The sequence below is a fragment of the Sitophilus oryzae genome, unplaced genomic scaffold (genome assembly GCF_002938485.1).
Source record: "Sitophilus oryzae breed Bouriz unplaced genomic scaffold, Soryzae_2.0 scaffold_815_pilon_pilon, whole genome shotgun sequence".
In the NCBI taxonomy this organism is placed as follows: Eukaryota; Metazoa; Arthropoda; class Insecta; order Coleoptera; family Curculionidae; genus Sitophilus; species Sitophilus oryzae.
In genome coordinates, this window is record NW_022147434.1 from 5,260,478 (window position 1) to 5,284,266 (window position 23,789).

General features: G+C 34.9%; 1 protein-coding gene across 1 annotated transcript in view; it reads right to left on the reverse strand.

The window, feature by feature from the left end:
• The window catches only part of LOC115889602 (alpha-mannosidase 2), a 263,054-nt gene that overhangs the window by 168,529 nt on the left and 70,736 nt on the right, over window positions 1-23,789 (reverse strand). The gene's annotated exons all lie outside the window — the stretch shown is intronic.

Sequence of the window (23,789 nt, forward strand, 5' to 3'; positions counted from 1 at the left end):
TATTACTATTATATTCGAAGTAAAATTTCGGAATCGTGTTATAACTTTTCCGAAATTATATCTATGCATATGGAAGATCGTATATTTTAATTATTAACACCAGTAGTAAAGGTTTGGCTGGTAGAATCCAATTGAAAATTCACAACTCCAACAGAGTTTCGAAACGTAAAGTTCATATCGTATTTTAAATCAAAATTTAATAAAGCAAACGTGGCGCTAAGCCCGTTTCAAACCTATTTTAGTTTGGTGAATTAGAGTGACTTAATATTTTATCTCTAATACAGGATGTTTCAAATTCGACGCTCATCACTGAAATCTCGAAATTGTAGAATTAAAAATGGTGAGACGAGAGGTAGGTCACCGCGACCTTACAACTATTGTGTCCCCCTTTTTTGAGATATAACTCAACAATACAGTCTCAGGGCTTCGAGAAAAGCCAGTATTCGAGTCGGTTAGTTCTCCATCTCCGATATCAGTCGTACTAAAGTTCATGGCACGAATGGTTGTCGTCTCGGCGCACTCAGTATGTGGTGTTCTAGATTTTCCCATTTTTTCCACAGAATCTGCATTCGCCGTTGTTTCTGAGCTTCAATCTAATGAGGTGTTGGTGATGAGACAGTATCCTGTTAAAAACCTCGTGACAATCCGAAGATTGTTCTTACTTAAATCAAAGAAAATCTTTTATTTTTCTCGGTAGTATGTTCTGAGAAATTTCTTCAGTGCCTTAGACCGTTGGAGGATTCCCATTACAGGTTACGGATAGAGTCTTGACTTCCGTTCGAAATTGTAAGAGGTACATGACAGCAAAGTTCAATGACATACATTCTCAAGGAAACTTTTTGAGCTTCATCGTTTAATGACGGCAAAAATCATTTAACACGTTTTGTTTATCTGGAACCAGTGTAAATGATGGTTCCAGATATGGCCCTCTCATATGAGAGTCATATTTCCAGTCATGATTAGCTTCTTTTTTTTAATAATATACATAAGATGCTAAAGTCCCTAACCGAATGCCAAGTAGATCAAGGATACATAACAATCATCAGACAGATATACAACAATGCAAAAGTAAAATAGGTGTGAAGCTCCACGAGAATTCAGCAGATTTTAAAATCGAGAAGGAGGTCCGACAAGGTGTGTTATATCACCAAAATTATTCATTACATTGTTGTAGAATGTAGAATGAGTAAGAGGGGGGGGGGTAATCACTGCGACCTTAAAGATCTATTGTGTCCCCCTTCCTTGAGTCATCACACAGTCTATGACAACAGTTCTTCCTCCGAGGGTACACACCCTACCACGGTTGAAGTTTGGCCCTTCGTGCCGCCTTCACAGTCGAGGAGCTTGCCTCCGGCTGAGGAACCCGTGAGGTGGAGGCTTGAGGATCTCTCTCCATTTTCTCCATCTCTTTAACTTGGTCTCTCCTTAGACCTGATACCTCTTTCTCTATTGCCTCCTTGGATTTGAGGTCACTTCCTATTGTGAGAACCTGACCATGACCCTCCTCCCTCGAGTTGATGACACGCCAACTCGATATCCTTACACTGAAGTTCTGACCCTGGATAAAGCTCAGCAGGTAGGTGGTGTCTTTCCTCTTGCTCCTCGGCGTGATGGCGGCCCCTTTAGGTTTTTTCCATTCACTGCAACCAGTTCCGGGCCCTGCCAATTTTTAAGCTTGTATTGTCATAGGTGCGATTTGCACCAACCAATTCGCCTATTCTTGAGATACACAATCTATGAAGATCATTCCCACCCGAAAGTGTATCCCCGCAAAACGCAGCTGACCCACATTTTGCAGATCGTTGTGTTGCGATCCGATCGCCACTACTTCGTCCAGTATAGCCTTTTCTAGAGACGTTTGCTGGTCGGTGGTCAGAGCAACCTCTGAGAAATTCTTTAGCAGCACCGCCATTTTCACTTGTCCAGCAATAGCGGCAAAGCTGTTATACGTCCCTGCTTGCCTCCCGGTGTTGGACGGCTTTCCATCCTGGCTTTTTTTTCTCCCTGCCGGAGAAGAGGTGAGAGGTTCTCGCCCCCCCTCTTGCCCTTTGATGGACATGAATCAGGTTGTTTCTTGGTTTCTTTACTCTCCCCTTTTCGGAGGAGTGTTTTCGCTTTTGCTTCCTCTGGAGAAATTTCTTCGTGGAGCAGTCGGAGGTATCTCCGTGCTTCTGCTCCGCTAAGACCTACTCTCAGAGGATCGTCTAACCCGCCTGGTTGACCCAGGCCGGGTAGACGAAACGGTAGCTTGTATCGCTTATTGGGTCTAGAGGTAGGCTCCTGACCTTTGGAGAAGGTGGTAGCTTGTGTGCCACTTGTGGAGGATGATCCCAAGCAAGTGTCAGCCGCCCTTCATGTAGTTTCCTTTGGATTTGGTCCCTTGGAACTTTCATTTGTAATGTATCCAATTTGTAATGTGTCGCTAGGGGGCTTCCCCACAGCTTCACCGGTGGTGTTTTTAATACTAGATCTCATAGTGTTCCCACGAGTCGCTAGAGATAGTCGGTCCACTTCTACAGAGCCCCGCATGTAGAAGTAAGGGGTAAATACAATGGGGTGCCCCCTGATGCCCCAAGGTTGAGGCCAGTAATGGCTAGTCCTCTATCGAGCTACGCATCCCTTTGACCTGGTCCCGCCATCGTAGTAGGATTTAGGTTTTTGGTGAGGTTGTCTCCTCTTGGTCCAAGAGGTTAAGCCTTGGTCTTGACCCTCCAACATCCTCTACCCGCGAGACATGACCACAGTCAGTAGAGGGTGCCTGGTATGACGGACAGGGGTAGCCTCGTCCGGCATTGTTATGTCTTGGTGCAATTCCCTGGCCACGACACTACAACCAAGGACAAAACGATGAGTGAGATGCTTGTTAGACCAAGCCAGACACTAGAGGGATTCCCCCAGCACCTAACCAGGAGCTTCCCCACCAACGACAAGGTATTGCATCTCCTGGGGAAGATTACATTGTTAGAATATAATATGTTCAAGAGAGTTGACTTTGGAGATAAGTGTGTAAACATTGATGATGAAAAACTAAATCATCTAAGATTCGCCGATGATGTCGTATTAATATCACACTTATTGCAACAGACATTATAACTGACCTCATCAATACGCAAATCTCTCCTAATTTGAACTACCATGTATCTCTTTATCTATTTATAATGAATAGTCAAAAGTAATTTGAAAACAATTTTTATTTTCTTATAAAAAATACAATTAAAGACGTTAATTTAAGCTGTAATAGAGTATTGTTTTTCCATTAGGGAATAACTAATAACTTATTGATTAGAGATTAAACCATCTGGTACGAATGATACATTAAAACAAGATATAAAGATAAGACATGTTATACGATGTATTTGTATATACAGAGTGAGTCTTAAATACGTGCAAATATTTTTAGGGGTATGAGTTTTTTTGCGAAAAAGAAAAACTGAAAATTTCGAATTCTTTGAAAAAAAAATTGATATTTTTTTAATTTTTCACTAAAAAACATAATATTCTTACAATAACTCCGTAATATGGCAACACAGATAGTAGATTAAATTTACGAGAAAGAACATCTTTTACGAAAAGATCTTTTTCGTAAAAGACATCTTTTACGAAAAGATATAGTGGTTCTCAAAATTTAAGCGAAAAATCAATTTTTTGGAAATTTTCAAATTAAAATATCTCGGTTATTTTGGACTTATTTAAAAAACGGTAAAGAGAAAATAAGCTTCTTTTATCGAGATCTATCAGCCCTGAAAAATATGCTGGGAATAACCAAAAAAGACCGTAAAAGCATAGAGTAAATACGACAAAACACCCACAGAATTAAATCTCGCAAGTGGCAATGACACCTGGCAAGAAGAACGGACAATAGATGGACCACAAAAATTACAGCATGGTACCCACGAGGAATTAAGATATCTAGAAGAAGACCAAACCTGCGATGGGACCAATGATATTAGGACATTAGCAGGGATAACTTGGGCCTGCATAGCGAAGAGTAGACAACAATGGGCTCAACTACAAAGAGAGTATGTGAGGGAGGCTACACAATAATAGGAAATGGTTGAATAATCTGAGAATGATGATAATGATAATAGTATAGTTTTTAGTAGTAGTTAAATTCATAGATAAAAGTCACCAAATGATAGAAAAAATAACAAACAATCCGACATTAAAATACAAGCTGTTACGTAAAAATTAAATTTATGATGTAGATACTTGTAGGGGAATTAACATCGCTAAAATGATTTTATGAGTGACACTTAGGCAGGTGTTAATAAGTTTTCTCTATTTGTTAAACCCATTTTCTATCTATAACCTACACAATCGCTGATAATTTGGTGTTAAAATATTAAACAAATAACAAGCACAGTAGTCACAAATATTTCTAGTTTTCACTTTTCATCTCTGAGAATAAACGAGAAAATGGTAAACATAATCGTATCGCCAGGTCTATCCCCGGCTTAAAGTTAAGAAAGAAATTTATTTGTCGGAGCTAAAGTTAATAACAATGTATGACGTGCACAAAAATATCCACTGTTTCAACTGTATGTTGAATCATTTTCTAATAGGCATTTCGCTTTGGAATGAAGTGAAATTGCAGATATCAGTTTATAGCCATACATCGTGACCATGGATCCACAGTTTGCTGTGATGCATTTTTTTATACCATCATTTTAAACTGTAATTTGATTTTAAATACGTAAAATACAATATGAGAGTCTGGTAACTCCTAAAAGGTGGTGGTCTAACAAGAATTTGTAGTAAATTTTCTGAGCTTCGATTTTTCTGTAAGTCATATTTTCAGAGAGATGTATATGTTACTGTAAATGTCCGAAATGCGGTAAAACCTAGGATAAGCGCGCTAAACCTAGGATTTAACAAAAGCATGTGGTAAAAGCCCGAAAACTATTTATTTTGCTTCCATTTCGGACTTTTACCGGACCCAAACAGTAAATCTTAGGATTTACCACACTGCATTGGTAAAAGCACGAATAAGCAGGTGGTAGTAAAAACCAAGCAACCCTACCAAATAACCACGTAACCAATGCATTAACACTCCCCAAATAACCAGGCTAACCAATGCATTAACACCCTCCAAATAACCAGGCTAACTAATGCATTAACACCCTCCAAATAACCAGGCTAACCTAATTAGTTAATGCTTTTGGTAAATCCTAGGTTTAGCGCGTTTATCCTAGATTTTACCGCATTTCGGACATTTACAGTAACAAATATAAGACTGATACGTTACAAAAATCGATATCGTGAAACGATAATCGTTAAAATTTCAATGTCTAAGTAAACAAAAACAGAGATGTCTTTGTATATCGACATCCTTAATAATGTGGTAAAAGCCCGAAAACTATTTATTTTGCTTCCATTTCGGACTTTTACCGGACCCAAACAGTAAATCTTAGGATTTACCACACTGCATTGGTAAAAGTAGGAATAAGCAAGTGGTAGTAAAAACCAACTAACCCCACCAAATAACCACGTAACCAATGCATTAACACCCCCCAAATAACCAGGCTAACCAATGCATTAACACCCTCCAAATAACCAGGCTAAGCATTAATACCCTTCAAATAATTACCTAACCAATGCAATAACATCCTCCAAATAACCACCTAACCAATGCATTAACACCCCCCAAATAACCAGGCTAACCAATGCATTAACACTCTCCAAAAATAATTCGTACTTTTACCAATGCGGTGTGGTAAGTCCTAAGATTTACTGTTTGGATCAGGTAAAAGTCCGAAATGGAAGCAAAATAAAGAAGTTTTCGAGCTTTTACCACTTGCTTTGGGTAAATCCTAGGTTTAGTACTCTTATCCTAGGTTTTACCGCATTTCGGACATTTACAGTGACATATATTTTTCCGTCTCCGCGATCTCTCTTTTTGGATGATTTTGACAAATATCAGATCAAGTCCAGCAGAACTGTTTAAAACTATTTTCAAAAGTTCAAGAATTCTCTAATTTAGCTGGGTATGAGTAACCCCTGAACTAAAATAGACACTATACAAGGTGAGTCTTAATCGATCAAAGAAACATTATTTTCTCTTTGCGTTTTGAAAGTCCAAAATAACCGAGTTATTCTAGTTTGAAAATTAAAAAAAAATAACAGCCACCGATTTTTTCTGTATTTTCTTCGTAACCATGGTACTATCAGAGATTAAGAAATTACACCGTGGCAAAACAGGTGCGGTGAATAGGCAGTACTGAACAGTTTTCTAAAATATCCCGAAACATTTAAAAGAAAATGCACGATTTTTAACATCTCTTTTTTGCGAAAAAAACTCATAGACGTGTTTCTGGGGTCGAAATATACCATCGCTAACTCACACTGTATTGTAAAAAGTCAATCAAAGTTTTGTTAATTGGCCCGAAAAGTCTTTTGTATTGCAAAAACAATTATTAGTTCATAGAAGTCAATCTGTTATCTCTCAATCATTTGTTAAGTTTCAGATACTCCATATTCAAATTTTGGAATAACTAGGGTAGTTATTCAAAGCAAAATCAATTGAAAAATACAGTAGTTAAAAGTATAAAATATCTTATTTAACCAAAGAAAATTCGAACAATAGACAAATTATTCCTTTTTAAAAGAAAGCCCTTTTATCTTCTTTGTATTGCGATATTAAACCACCTCGGGAGAAACAAATAATAGCCGTGTTTAAAAAACCTCCAAATAATGAAAGACGGATCGAAGAGATTATTAATAAAAAGATTATTTTCTATTCGAAATCAGTGGCGTAACAACTTGAGACAACAGCTTCAGAAAATTATCAAAATGTGGGATCTTTTGACTAAAAGACCAAGGTGCATATCAACAAAATTGGTGGGGTTTTAATTTAGCTGATTTAAATTCGAGGTTAAAAATGGCGTCCTAATGTTATTTAACCAGTGTTTAAATAATTTCAATTTTGCGTACATTTTGTTTTTTAAAACAATGGTTTAGTTATTGATATTTTCATACTTTTTGGACATATTTAAACGAATTGTTTATCAAATAACAAAATATAAAGTGGAGTAGACTCAATAATTCGTTAATTTTGTTTTATGTGGTCAAGTTTGTGGTCAGTAGTCAGTAGTAGTCATTTTTGATAAGTTGTAAATAAATGCAAAAATGCAAGAATAAAAACATAATTAATTTATTATAAAGGAATTTCATAATTAATTACACTAAAATAATTGATAATTTCACTACTCGTAAAAATATACAGGGTGGTCCGGACTGTTTCTGGAAACTTCGGCAGCATATTCTGCAGATAAATATAAGTAAAAAAAGTTCGTATAAATGTCCGAAAATGCTTAGTTTCGGAGATACAGGGTGTAGAAGTTTCATTTTTATTTCGATTTTTTCCAAATAATCTCTGAAGTAGCGTCAATATTTGGATGAAAATTAGTGTCAGGCTGTTTTTTGACATGAGAAATATGATTTTGATGTCAATATGACCCCTATTTTTGGGGCGCCATCTACATGTATTTTAACTGTTTCGAAGAATAATAACTTTTCGTCCGTACCTATATAAAGCTACTGAGTGAAAAAATAATACATTTTCAAGATTTTTTACGTAAAAAATATCTCTTGCTAAAAATCGCTACGAGCTACCGTTCTCAAGATATTTAGAATGGTAATAGTCAATACATGTCATTATTGGCATCATGTTAGCAAGAGATATTTTTTACGTAAAAAATATCTCTTGCTAAAAATCGCTACGAGCTACCGTTCTCAAGATATTTAGAATGGTAATAGTCAATACATGTCATTATTGGCAAAAAAATAAACATGTTCAGTAAATATAGTTATTTGTCTGATATGATAATTTTGGAATTTTTTATTTTTTTTTAATTTGTCATAAATTTTCCATCGAAATTATGAAATTTTCGCACAAAAACATTTTGAATTTATGCTTTCAGTCTAATAACTATCTATTTAGTCAACATGTTTAATTTATGTCAATGATGACAAGTATTGATAATTTCGATTCCAAATATCTCGAGAACCATTACTTGTAGGGATTTTTACCAAGAGGCATTTTTTACGTAAAAAACGTCGTAAATGCATATTTTTTACTCAGGACTTTTATCCAGATATGGACGAAAATTTATAACTCTTCAAACCAGTTAAAAAATATGTTGATGGCGCCCTCTACAAGTAGTCGTATTAACATCAAAATCAAATTTCTCATGTCAAAAAACTCCCAGACACTAATTTTCCTCCAAATATGGACGTGGGCGGCACGGAGGGCCAAACTCCAACCGTGGAAGGGTGTGTAACCTCGGAGGAAGAACTGTTGTCAGAGGAGGATGGGAAATACCCTGTCCCCTCTACAACAGGGGTATGATGGGTTATGGACTGTGTGATGACTCAAGGAAGGGGGGCACAATAGATCTTTAAGGTCGCAGTGATTAAACCCCCCTCTTACTCATTCTACGCTCTACTTCAGAATTTATTTGGAAAAAATCGAAATTATAATGAAACTGTATCTCACAAACTAAGCCCCCCCCCGGGATTGCACAACAACCTTAGCGCGTGGCCGCACGCAGCCCAGTAGGCAAGCGTGAAAGCGACGCACAGTGTAAAGAAAACTAAAATAGTGGGACATGGCATTTTTCTTCAGTTATCACTATTCTTTGAAAAAATTTGACAGAAATTATAATGAAACTGACTCTCACAAACTAAGCCCCCCTCGGGGATTGCACAACAACCTTAGCGCGTGGCCGCACGCAGCCCAGTAGGCAAGCGTGAAAGCGACGCACAGTGTAAAGAAAACTAAAATAGTGGGACATGGCATTTTTCTTCAGTTATCACTATTCTTGCTGAAATTTTTTGACAGAAATTAAATAATACGACTAGGAATTTTTGCTACAGGGCGAAAAGAGTAAAAAAAGGCGTAATGGAAGGTCAAAAAAAATACGAAGTTTTATAAAAGGACTTTAGAGGTATATTTTTTTATTTACGAAGAGTTTATAGCTCTTATGGACCAAAAACCGTATCAAATTACTGTCGAACAATCATTTATCTCCGCTAATATGTCAAAACTCAATCAACATTCCTAAATATTCAAATAATCAGGGATAAATTAGATAAGACTGCAAAACTCAAAGAGAACGACACGAGTGGAAAGTGGAAAATATCTTTTAACAGTATTAAATAATATGATAGTATGCGAAAAAAACGTATTCAACTTCAACAAAGGAAACCATAATACACACCTCACAAAAAATTTCTTATTTTTTTCGTAGTATTTATTCTTGAAATGCTTCAAACATTTTTATGTGAAAAACTTAAACCTAAGGTCTGCCTGAGTTATGATATACTTTCCATTCCTTAACAAGTTGCTATTAATGCAAATAACTTTTGAGATTATTGTTAACCAAGAGAATTTAAGAATACTTTGCAGTTTTCTAAATTAATAAGTGATGCGATAATTTATGTGGGGTGTATATTATTCCAAAATAACATAATATGTAAGGCACTTACATAAAACATGCTTAAAAAGCATTCTCAATTTCTTCTCCGTCCATATACAAGAGCTCTTTCGCTTCCGGAAACAAGTCTACTTTTTATTTTTAGAGTGCTTTGGTCGCAGATGTGAAAGTAGAGGATCTGAATATATCAATAAGTTGTGCAATATATCTTCAATAGTTTCCTTACGACCACTCTTCCTGGAAAAAATTTGGCGGAACAATCGAAATTCTTTGTTTCTTGATTCAGATGCTTCTTCGGACATTTTGCCGATGGGTATAAATTGAAAACGTTCACAGATATCTGCACCATGAATCAAAAGCATATGAATGCTTGAAGGCATATAATACCAACCGTAAAGGGAAACAAATAGTTCTGATCGTCTCTTTCATGTCACCAAACTACGGTCGAATCAATGGAAAACGTAATTATTGCAGAAGAAATTTATTTTTTTCTTCCAGATTCGGATCTAGGTGGATGAAATTTATATGTAGCAGTATACTAGAAGGTTTACTCTATGATATTTTGTATATATAACCTTGCGCGAATGTAAGCGTTTTTTTGAAAGTCATAATAAACATGTAGAAACTAGACTTGAAAAAAATTGGGACATTTTTTTCAGTTTTGTTGTTGGTAAAAGACCTCTCTTTACGAAAAAAAATGTTGGAATTGAACAAAACAAGGAAACTTCTGAAAATAATAAATTTCATTGTATGAAATTTTTGTACAGATTTGGTAAATTAAGGAAACCATAACTTTAACATGGTGGATCCCTGGGATGTCCTTTATCCATCTATATAAAAAACTTGATGAATTAATTTTTTTTGTTTTTTGGGCTAATGTCCCGCATTTCCCGATTTCGTTACACTGTGCGACGCGCCGATTTAACAAAATAAATAATTTTAAACCTGCCGTCATTTCGTTAATAATTATCGTAGCGTGTTGATTTTTGCATAGAAATCCTCATGAGTCTTTTGCGCTTCCGACAAGTCTAAATAACTGGATTATTTTTTATATTTTCGATTTGTTTTCATTACCCGAGCATATTATAACTTTGAGATCAAAAACTCTGTTATAAATTTTAAAAGTGACAGATATGAATACTATTATTTAATTAGTTATACATTTAGTTACAACATATTCAAAATTTAGGTCTATCGGTTGAGGCTAGCAGTAATAACGAATATAAATTAAAAAATGGTCAGTACAACGCTCACCGTTTTTAGCGCACGTTCAGCTTTGGTTATAGTTTTAACGCTGTTTTTACAGAAAATAAATTCTGAACTTTGATCAAATGACAAGAACATTATCATTGCCGATATTTCCTGGTTATAATGTAGTTCTTTTTTCAAAATATTGCATTGATTTAGCTTAAAAAAAAACGGAAAAAAACTTGAATTATGCGGCTTTTTTGCGAGAGCTACCGGCGCTGCGTTAATAGAGAGATGGCTATGTACGTCAATCGAAAGACAGTATTTGCGATAGTCTTTTGTTTACACGGAGTATAGAAAATTTTTGCCACAGCTTGTTTACTACCAGTAGTATTTGTGCTTTTTGTTAAATTATTTATTATTATAAATAGAGGGAAATGCAACCGAAAAGAAAGGTCAAAAGTTAGTAGATATCCAGATAAATGGAAGTGCAATATTTCCAAAAAATCTCGCGTGACGAGGTAAAATTACAGTCTATTGTGGCTATGATTGACATATATAGCCATCTCTTTATTAACGCAGCTCCGGTAGCTCTCGCAAAAAAGGCGCATAATTCAAGTTTTTTTTTTAAACTAAAGCAATGCAATATTTTGAAAAAAGAACTACATTATAACCAGGAGAAATCGGCAATGATAATGTTCTTGTCATTTGATCAAAGTTCAGAATTTATTTTCTGTAAAAATAGCGCTGAAACTAAAACCAAAGCTGAACGTGCGCTAAAAACGGCGAGCGTTGTACTGACCATTTTTTAATTTATACTCGTTATTACTGCTAGCATAAACCGATAGACTTAAATTTTGAATATGTTGTAACTAAATGTATAACTAATTAAATGATAGTATTCATATGTGTCAGTTTTAAAATTTATAACAGAGATTTTTATCTCAAAGTTATAATATGCTCGGGTAATGTGAACAAATCGAAAATATACAAAAAAAAAAATAATCGAGTTATTTAGGCTTGTCGGAAGCGCTAAAGACTAATGAGTATTTCTGTGCAAAAATCAACACGCTACGATAATTATTAACGAAATGAGGCAGGTTTAAAATTATTTATTTTGTTAAATCGGCGCACAGTGCTTCGTCCCATGGACAAAAATCGAAAAAAAAGTTAAAATTTACTAATATCTGAATATGTAATTTTATACTTATAGCAATGTTCAACCATCCTGTATATTATTTTTCATAAACAGCGTTTTTTTGTTAGCAAATATTTTCACTAAAAATAAATTTTGCGATCATTATCTTATATCAGTGAAAAGAATAACATTCATAGTAGTTCTGTATATGGAGTTAAACGGTACGTACTTAATTGAAAGCCACTATGGATATTGTTAAACAAGGTATGTACTTTAAGTTTATTTCTGAACAAGTTCGTTATTGTTTAGTTTTTATTTATTTTTTAAGATGATTCTTAAATGGGTATAAAAATTTTACATTTTCAAACTTCAAAAAGGCATTAAAAAAAAACATATCAAAACATATCGTATTTATTGAATATTTTTGTTGCCATATTTATACACTTTTAATTTTTGTATAGTTCATCTGCGTCTGCTTGCGACGAACTTTATTTTATAATACTTTTCAGATGGAGTAAAATTGATAAGCAATGCCGATCTGGTTAATACTTGGCTTCATCATAAGGACAAGAACTCAAAATTATTTATATTTGAAAAAATGTGTTCTTTATTAGATATTGATGAACATTCCAGTCCAATGAGATAACCACTTGTGCCTGAGCCCACTATGTTGGAGCGAAACGTGGCATAAAAAATGTGTCCATCTTTCAATTTATTATAAAACCTCATACCCAAGAAAACGAAAAAATAATATATGGATATGGTCTATTAGAGAGGTAACTATTAACATCCGAACCCCTCATACCAACAAAAAGAACAGTAACAACGCGAAAAAGTAACATATTAGAAAATGATGTACAGAAATATCTTATATGTGAGGATATTTCATCTACCTGTGATTTATAGTATAAATTTGGAAGATTCTGTCAGCAATGATTCTTCTGAATCAGAGTAGTTACGATCTATGCATTTTGTTGTCCTAAAGTAAATTTATAGTATCTTAAGTTTTTTTTTAAATTAAATATAGCATTAATGTTTCTTTTTCATTAAAGAAAAACATTTTTATCTTATATTAGGTTTATATTATAGGAATCATGTTCTAATGTTATTCCAATTCTTTTTTATCACAGGGATTTATTTAATAGTTACACCGTTTTCATACCATAAATTATTATTTCCTTAGATGGAACACAGCTCCAACATTTTTATTATTTATAAGATTTTTTTTCATAAACATGGGACTAAGAACATCATCATTTAGTACAATGAGAGTACTCATCATTTGTGTCAAATAAACCTAGTTTGAATAAATTGCCTACTATAAAAGAGAAGTTTTGCATTTTTGTCCTCTAGAGCCATATGTTCGAAGCACTGTGCGGCGCGTCGCTCGCTGTCTCGCTTGCTTACTGGGCTGCCCGCGGCCACGCGCTAAGGTCGTTGTGCAATCCGGACGCTCAATTATATTTTCACAATTAAGAAATTAATGGTGAAAAATTCTTCCATAATTTTTCACGTTCTTGTCTGGAAACAATAATTCTACGCTGCACAAAAATATTTTTGAAGCTTTTTTCAAAGATTCGCAATACTATCACTCTAATACTAAGTCCTGGCAAATTTGTACATTTTGCATCAAACCATAATAATATAAACAAAAAGTAACTCAAAAGTGAAACGTCAAACTATCAAAAAATGGTGTCTCATTACATTGATCTTGTCTCGAATGCATGAATATAAAAATAGTATTAGTGTGCGAACACAGTGCAAGCAGGTTTGCCGCTTACTGGTAGCCAGCGCCAATCTGGGTACCTATTCTTGACATCGTTCGCAACTTTGCGTATACGCATCACGTGTATTGTTATAGTTAGTTTATAATCATCTGCTGATGATGCTAACATGGTTAGTGAAACGCGCGTCCAGTGTAAAAGTAAAAGTGTTTTGGTGTATTGTGGTGATTTAGTGTTTTTATTTTGCTTTTTTTATTTTTATTGTTATAAACAGGGTATCCCAGAAATAAGTGCAAGTATTTTAAAGGGTGGTAGATCTCGATAAAAGAAACACATTTTCTCTTTATCGTTTTTCAAATAAGTCCAAAATAACGGAGTTATTTTACTTTGAAAATTTCCAAAAAAAATGATTTTTTGCCCAAATTTTGAGAACCTTCTTCATGTGCCTTCTCCTCATCGGAGGTTTTCCCTTTATCCCTTAAGCCAAACGGATAATTGCACTTGCCTCTCCTATATTAAACCATGGCACTGGCGCAAATTCCGCATGCAGGAAAACTGTTTACGCCCGATGCCTCGTCGTCCTTCAATCTTTCCCTCAACGATCAGCTGTAGGGAAACTATATTTGTTATTTCGGAAAAATATGACCAAAATATGCTGCTTTTCGTCGTTTTATTGTAGTCAATAGTTTTGGTCCTTACATAGATGTTTCCAATAATTCGAGATTTGTTTGAGAACCACTGATCTTTTCTGGATTTTCTTTCTTATAAATTTAATCTACTACCTATGTTGCCATATTATCAAGAAATTATTTTTTAAATAAAAACTAAAAAATTGCAAAAAAATTACTAAAAATATTTTCAAAAAATTCCGAATTTTCAAAAAAAATATTTAGAAAAAACCTCATAGGCGTGTTTCTGGGGTTGAACCATACTACCAGTTAGAGTTAAAATACTTGCACGTATTTCTGGGTCACACCCTGGTATAATGGTTACATTAGGTCTATATGTTTATTAATTCAAAACCAACTGAAACCTAATTCACAATCTAACCCGCGCCGCGCCGCCTCGCGCTTATAACCTTGAAAAATTAAAGCGTGTTATCAAATCGGCTAGTTCACAGTGAAAGCGTGGTAGGTTACTGTCAACCAGTTAAGTTCATCGGCGTTCTCGCTTTTACCGGAACGAAATTTTATTTACAGCTTCTCAGCAGGCGCCGACGGCGCACAGAGGGTATTAAGAACTAAAAGTTGGCCAAAATTATGTTTTATGATTTTTTTGCTTTTTTGCTAGTAATATTAATTATTAGAGGAGAGGGTGCTAATATGGAACCCCATTTTGTTTTTCCTACACAACATTTTTTCCTCTACTCAAAACCCTTTCCACCGATCAGCAATAGGGCCATTCTGTGCAAAACCAAGCAATTGGATGAGGATGCTAGAACAATAAAAGTAATTTGTATATTATAGACGATATTTGATAGTTGATGGGTGTTATAGGGTATTTGTTAGCTTCTTTCGTTTAAGGCAATCTATTTAAATCAATGTTTTTTGGTGGCAAGACTTTCAAGAATTATAGCAAATAATCTCACGTCAAATTTTGTACATATTCCAAAAGCTGAGGACTTTAAGCACTGAACGGATACTAATTTCCATGTGGAATATTGTTTAATAGTTCTTACATCTTATAAAAATGCCTCTGATTTTTTAAATATGAAACATTATAAAGAAATAGAATAGAAGAAAACGTGGCAAATAAAAAATATGGCATAAAACAGGAATTCCAGCTGGCTCTGTATCCATCCCTTGACAGTTATTATAAACAATTTGCACCAAAAAAAGCACTACAAACAATTCCACTATTTTATAATCTTAGAAGTTTTTCAGAATACACTCAAGATAATTCATTTTATAATTGAAATATATTATTTATTTGATAGTCAACTTACGACTTAAAAAAAGCTAATAAACGCTAGCTTACATTTAATAATTTATCTGATTTGTATTCAGATTTACGATAAAAATGAAAAGGCTAAAATCTATTTCACTTTTGGCCAGGTTTATAGACCAAATACCCCTATGTGCGGGGCCGGCGCGGGAGCGGCGTTTGGATATGGTTAGGTTAGGTTAGTTGTTAGTTAATCAGGTAAATTTCCTCTTAATTAACTACTTCTGGAATCCGAACCCTGCTCGCATCTCCGAAAAAGCCATATAACAATACACGGCATATACGCAAAGTTACGCATCACGTGTATTGTTATATGGCTTTTTCGGAGATGCGAGATGTGAGCGATATGTGGTCAAGAATAGGTCCCCAGAGACGGCGCTGGTTGCCGGAAAGCAGAAACCTGCCTCCACTGTTCGTACCCTTAGACTCATTCCCTCTAGACTTCTCATTCTATCTTAGGCCTAAAAATGTACATCTTATATAACGGTATGAAAAGACAAAAGCCTTGCTGAGCTCACAAAAAGAGCCGGTGCAGAGTAAACACCCAGAATGTTCTGTAGGGGGGTACGCCACTGTTTGAAACACTGATGTAGAGTTTTACGAGCGCCAGACTTCGACAGGCACCTATAAAAAGACAGTTTATGGTTCTAAATTAATAGTTCCGCCTCTGTTTACTGTTAATTTTTTCTATTTCGGTTCCCTCAGGACTTGAGGTGGATAAAAATACATTTTTATTGTTTTAAAATTGGGTCTCAATACCATCAATTAATCTCTGACTCATTGAGCGTGTTTTCGATATAATACGTCTCTATTTTCTTATGTTTATCCTTTCATGGCTTTTATAGAAAGATTTATTACTTCAGAATTTATTAGCCTAGGTACACACATGATAGCATTTAGAAGTTATCAGTGAAAAGTTAATACAGTTGTAATTCCTTCAATTTCTTCAGCTGTAAGTGATATTTAGAAACAGTATACAGGGTGCTACACACCTACGTCACCGTTCATCTCCCATTTACTTCATGTTATCTGTCGAGACGGCGCGCCGGCTCGACGGGACGGTATAGTGAGAATCGCGCCTAATGCATATTATTATCGTACACTGAGATTTCTAATTCACAATAAAAAAATTAAAAATAATCTTTAAATTGCTGACCGAGTTTATATTTATTCGAATCTTTTAAATGGCTCGATTTTCCTTATTCAATGTTAATTAGCGCTGATCCATATTGTTGAGATGAATATAATCAGATTAAATCATTTAAAAACCAAAAGTTGTACTTGAAATTATTTTAAATCTGAAATTTTAGCATATTATATGAACTTTAATTTTTATTTCATATTTAAAATTTTTGTCAATTTCAAATGCAATGAAATGAATATGGCCATATTTTAAGGTATTTTCTTAATTTGACTTATTTGATAACTTGACAGAAGCGACTAAATAGTTTTCCCCTAAATATTAATAATTAATTCATAATTTTCATACGTCTTTAGCTAGCAAACTTAAAATGTAGAGAATTAAAATAAATAGACTGAAGCTAAAAGGTTAGTTGTGTATATGGAAACGTTGATATCCTTATTGAAAAGCATTTCAATAGAAATAATTCCAGGTAACGAGCCTTTGCTTTCAGCTAAAAATAAATTGCTTTCCCATTATTGCATCCTAAAAATATTTATTCACAAAGGAAGAAAAAAATAGAATACGTTTCTTCACAAGAGTCAGTAAAGAAATATATTTTAAGGTATTCTTTTGCTGTATGTGAAATGTTATGTCTGCAGTATGTCCCCGGATTGTCTTTACAAGAGGAAGAACTCCTTTATTATTGATATTTTGAGAAAAATGCATTCATAAAAATTTTTGCTTGTTCTAAAATGATTAATCCTGTTTGTACTTTTTTAAATTTCCATACCGTTTCAGAGAAAATTAAGAAAAACATGAAAATATGGTGGAATTTTTTCCTGAAAAGTCCTGAAAATCAAAATCAGTTTCTATGGTAATATCAATTCGATTTTATTCTTTAATAGATGTTTGATAGATGATTATATTATCATATTATTAATTTTGACTTATGGTGCCCGGTGGCGTAGAGGTACAGAGGTCTACCATTCTCAAGGTTGTGGGTTCGAATCCTACACCCAGCATTTCATCAGCCGACTATTTTTATTAAAATAAAAATAGTTTGGGTACCTAGGTCGACTCAGCCTTAAATGAATCTTGGGATTCACAATCCAGAGGTAATAATAGGCGGTTGAAGCGTAGTGCTAGCCACATTACCTTCCTGGTATACCGAACGACTCTAGCAAGACAAGATGTACCTTGCTATTCCCAAGGGCATTAAACGCTATACCGATCGGGTCAGGTAAACTCTGCGGGTTGGATTTTAACGTACAGCTTAATGGCAAATCAAATGTATTAAAAAGAGAAAAAAGTTGGGTTGGTACATTTCTTCTGTGCGGTATTGCCGGATTTTGCATCAAAATTTGAAACCGCATAAGTAGACGTTTCAAAAAAATGTTGCATCTAGGGTTGGATCTGGATTTTCAACAATTATTTACTCATTTTACTACAACTGTAATAGATTATATTTAGCTTAGATATATTATCTTCATTTCAGTAGTATACGGGAGCTATTATTATATTCGCGTCCAGTCCGAATGTATTATCTTGATTTTTCTATACGTAGTACCGTCCCTGCGTGCACAATTTTAAAGCTATAAGCTAAATTCCCTCCCGCTACCAGTCTAGGTGGCCGCGCCGGCCCTGGCGCGGCGGTCGGTATTCATTCGTCTTTCGTGCACGGTGCAGTGCGGATACGAATGGTTGTCGTCTCGGCGCACTCAGTGATGAGGTACTGGTGTTTCACCATCTTCCCCACAGAATCTGCATTCGCCGTTTCTTCTTAGTTTCAATCTACTGAGGTGTCTACGAGAGACAGTGTCCTATTAAAACCCCGTGACAATCCGAAGATTGTTCTTACTCAGACCCAGGAAGATCTGTGATTTTTTCTGATCATAAGCCCTCAGAAACTTCTTCGAGTGTCCTAGACCACAAAGATTTCCATTCCAGGTTGCGGATAGAATCTTCCAAGTTCTGAGTTCCGCCTTGACTTGTTACCACTTGAAAGCAGAACGATTCTGGTCCAGTTAGTGGAGTGTTCGCTCCTTTCTTAGCTAGATTATTTGCTTTTTCATTGCCTTCTATCCCTTGGTGAGCAGGCACCCAGAGTAGGAGGACTTTGTTTTCTTTGCCTAATTTATTCAGCTTCTCTATGCATTCTTTGACCTATTTCGAATTGATTGATACTGAGTTGATCGCTTTTAACGCTGCTTGACTATCAGACAAGACGGCCATTTCTTGTTTCCGATAGTTCATATCTAAGATAAGTTGTACGCATCTTTCGATAGCGTAGATTTCTGCCTGTAGGATATTAGGGTAAGTGCCCATTGGTTCGGAGTATTTAGCTCTTGGCCCAAACACTCCGATCCATGTTCCCGTATTGGTTTTGGAAGCATCAGTATACCAAGTTATGGTATGGTCTTTTAACTGCTGGGCAAGCGTTTCGCTCTTCCAATCCTTTTTATTGCTCAATACTACATTGAGATGTTTCTCAAAGTTGTACGTTCTTGGCATGTCGTCCACTGGGAGTTGCAGGAGTGGTATTTCCTTTTTGAGGGTGTTCCAAGCCCCTCATCTGACAATTCTCCCAGTACTAATTCCGTTAGTGACCATTCTAATCATTGTTGCATTGGCATATCTACCAATGACAATGTGCAGTGGTGTTAGATCTAGAATAACCTCTACTGCTGCTGTTGGACAGGTTCTCATGGCTCCTGTGATGCAAACGCATGCTAGTCTCTGGACTTTGCATAGGTTTAGCCTTGCCGTCCGTTGCTCTAGTTTTGTGTACCAGGCAACTGTTCCATAAGTAATCATGGCTCTTACTATCATGGTATACATCCAGCGCAAAATGTTAGGGGAGCAGCCCCATCTATTTCCGGCCAGTCTTCTGCATATCATGAGAGCCTTTATGGCGTTGCTGGTAGTGTTCTTAATATGCCTGTTCCACAGGAGTTTACTGTCCAGGGTTATTCCCAGGTATTTAACTTCCTGTGTTGGCAGTATTTCCTTTCCATCTAGGTAGATTCTTTTCAAGTTTTTCGGACTTCGCCTTCTGGTGAATGGCACTATCGCGGTTTTGTCTGAGTTGATACTCAGCCCGACAGTCCTACACCATCTCTCAGTGATACGGAGTCCTCTTAGGATAATATCACACAAGGTGCCTTCATGTTTCCCCCGAGCGATCTTGACTATGTCATCTGCATACCAAATGCAGTGTATTCCCGCTAGAGTTAATTCATCTAGTAGTTCATCCACCACCAAGCTCCACAGCAAAGGGGAGGTTAATCCACCTTGTGGATTTCCTTGCGTTGTTTTAACAGCTACAGTTTTGGTGCCCATCTGAGCCTCTGCTGGTCGTGTTGACAGCATTTCCCAAAACCAGCGAATAATAGTTCTGTTCACCCCTCTTGTTTCTAGAGATCGCCGCTCAACCACCTTTATGTGGCTTTATGTTATTTAGCTTAGATATATTATCTTCATTTCAGTAGTATACGGAGCTATTATTATTATTAATTTGGATTAACATCATATTCTTTGCTGTTGTTAATGTGATAGCTATCATCACTCTTTCCGTAACATTGTACTAAATAAATTTTATGCTTTTCTAACATTTTAAAACAACAAAAAATATGATATTAATTAAAATTCTATGAATAACAGTTACACGAAATTATATTACCATAGAAACGCGTTTTGATTTTTAGGACTTCCACCATATTTTCATGTTTTTCTTAATTTTCTCTAAAACGGTATGGAAAATTGGGAAAATATAGACGGCATTTTTTTTATGAAGAATGCATTTTTCTCAAAATGTTCAAAATGTCAATAATAAAAAAGGTTTTCCTCTTGTAAAGAAAATCCGGGGACATCTGTATATTATAATAATATTTATCCGATACCTGTATTCCGCACTAGCAGATGTTCTGCAGATAGCGTTATGCAGAAAAAGCCTGCATAAATGCATACCAATCGCTTAGTTGAGATATTGCTGGGAGCTGTTTCTTTATTTCGATTTTTCGCAATATATTTTTATAACGTTTAATCATTGGGATGAAAATTGGCGTCTGGGAGTTTTTTGACATGAGAAATTTGATTTTGGTGTCAATATGACTCCTACTAGTAGAGGGCGCCACCTACATGTGTTTTAACTTTTTTGAAGCGTAATAACTTTTTGTCCGTTCCTGTATAAAACTACCGAGCGAAAAAATATACATCTCAGTAACTTTATATGTAAAAAATCTCTTTGTAAAAATCGCTACGAGCAACCGTTCTTAAGATATTTAGAATGGAAATAGACAATAGACAATACATGTCATTATTGACGAAAAATAAACACGTTGAGTAGATAGTTATTTCACTGAAATGATAAATTTGATAAATTTTTATTTTTTTAAATTAATCATATTTTTTTCTGCAAAACATTTTTGGCACAAAAACATTTCAAATTTATGATGTCAGTCTTATAACTATTTAGTCAACATGTTAAATTTATGTCAATGATGACAAGTATTGATAATTTCGATTCCAAATATCTTGAAAACCATTATTCGTAGCGATTTTTACCAAGAGACCTTTTTCACGTAAAAAACGTCGTAAATGTATACATTTTTACTCAGTAATTTTATACAGGTACGGACAAAAAGTTATTACTCTTCAAACCAGCTTAAAATATGTAGGTGGCGCCCTCTACTAGTAGGAGTCATATTGATATCAAAATCAAATTTCTCATGTCAAAAAACTTCTAGACACCAAGTTTCATCCAAATATTAACGTTACTTCCGAAATTATTTGAAAAAATCGAAATAAAAATGAAACTTCTACACCCTGTATCTTCGAAACTAAGCATTTTAGGACGTATATTTATACGAACTTTTTTACTTATTTTTATCTGCAGAATATGTCACCGAAGTTTCCCGAATACAGTTCGGACCACCCTGTATACGTAGATTATTCTAATATACAGGGTAGTCCGAATTGTATTCCGGAAACTTCGGCTGTATATTCTGCAGATAAAAATAAGTAAAAAAGTTCGTATAAATGAATGTCCTAAAATGCTTAGTTTCATAGATACAGGGTGTAGAAGTTTCATTTTTATTTCGATTTTTTCCAAATAATTTCTGAAGCAACGTCAATATTTCGATGAAAATTGGCGTCTGGGAGTTTTTTGACATTAGAAATTTGATTTTGATGTCAATATGACTCCTATTTCTAGGGGGCGCCACCTACATATCTTTTAACTGTTTTGAAGAGTAATACATTTTCGTCTGTACCTGTATAAAACTATTGAGTGAAAACATATACATTTCTGTGACTTTTTACGTAAAAAAGGTCTTTTGGTAAAAATCGCTACGAGAAATGCTTCTCGAGAAATTTGAAACGGAAATCATCAATACCTGTCATCACTGACATAAATTAAACATGTTGACTAAAATGACTAAATAGTTATTAGACTGAAATCATAAATTTGAAATGTTTGTGTGACAAAAGTTCAACAGAAACTGTTTTATCGTCATTTTTTCGAAGAAAAATTTATAATTAATTTAAAAACATAAAAATTTCCCAAATTTATTATTTCAGTCAAGTACCTATCTACTCAACATGTTTATTTTTACGATTTTTACTAAGAGATATTTTTTACGTAAAAAGTCACGAAAATGTATATTTTTTTACTCAGTTATTTTATACAGGTAAGGACGAAAAGTTATTACTCTTCAATCTATTAAAAAACATGTAGGTGGCGCCCCCTACAAATAGGGGTCATATTGACATCAAAATCCAAATTTCTCATGTCAAAAACCTCCCAGACACCATTTTTCATCCAATTATTGACGTTAATTCAAAAATTATTTGGAAAAAATCTAAATAAAAATGAAACTTCTACACCCTGTATTTCCGAAACTAAGCATTTTAGGACATACATTTATACGAACTTTTTTACTTATTTTTATCTGCAGAATATGCCGCCGAAGTTTCCGGAATACAGTTTGGACCACCCTGTATATTATTATTGACACTGATATGAGGCAATGTGTAGTAATGCACTGAAATTCTTTTACAAAAACAGGAAAGGTAATAATAGATGTTCGAAAGGTAAGCATAGGGGAGACTTAAAAATGAAATCTCTGCATTGTCATCAGATTTGCTAAAAAGGTTGGTGAATCTCAACCTCGGGGAGCATACTGAGACTTTAGCGTTTTAAAATGCTTGTCAATGATCCGTGCTTAAACATCCTCTGCAAGCTCTGCCATTTGCTGAAGACATTGGTTTGCTAATATCACCCTTCATGGATATTGAAGATAATGGCAGGCTGGATTATGAGAAAATTTGTAATTGGTTGTGTCAAAATAAATTACTCCTAAATAGATAGAAAACAAATGCTATAAATTTTAAGTTAAAATGTATAAAACTGAAGTTCTTTAAAGTTATCTACTGAATTTACTATTAATTTAACAGAAAATGCAAAATTTCTTGGACTGTGCATGGATGACACACTTATTAATGTCTGCCTATAGAAAATGTTTAAAAAAAAGGTTAAACTGTGTCTGTTATAGTAAAAAAAAATTGAGTTTGATTGATTGACAGACATTAAAAATAATATATCATGCTATAATTTTTAATATCTATGTAAATAGTACTCAAATGTCTTTGGATAAAAACAAGTTAATTTACGGAATATTTCGGACATTATCCAAGAAACTTTCAACCCAAAAATACTTTAAAATAAATTATTGAGTTTACAGCGTCCTCTCTGTACCAAATTCGTTTAAATTTCTACCCTCGTTTCAAAGCACACTGATGACTAACTTTCGAGCGTATTTCGAACAGAGTAAACTAACGGAAACATTGTTACCTCAATCTGGTCCGCTTTTACTTCTTCTTCGGTGCAGGTCAAACTTAACGACTTCTGTAATCCGATATAAATATTAAAGCGCTCGTATCTGGTAACGGCGATCGAGAGTGGCACGAAAGTGATGTTGCCATTTTTTATTCATCGGTGTGATTGAAATGGTGGCCTTGTATAGGAATAACGTCTAAGCTTGCTAAAGCCCGGTCTAGACATAACGTTTTACCCAGAGTCTCCATACAAGTTTCCTGGATAAATAAGCTGCATGAGTACAAACATAGTGGAGCATTTCATCTCGCCGCGATGCTCGCCAAGATGCTCGACTTTTAACCAAGAATTCTGTTATTCTTCGTTATAGTTATACATTGGTATTATGATATTCTGGTATATAGTA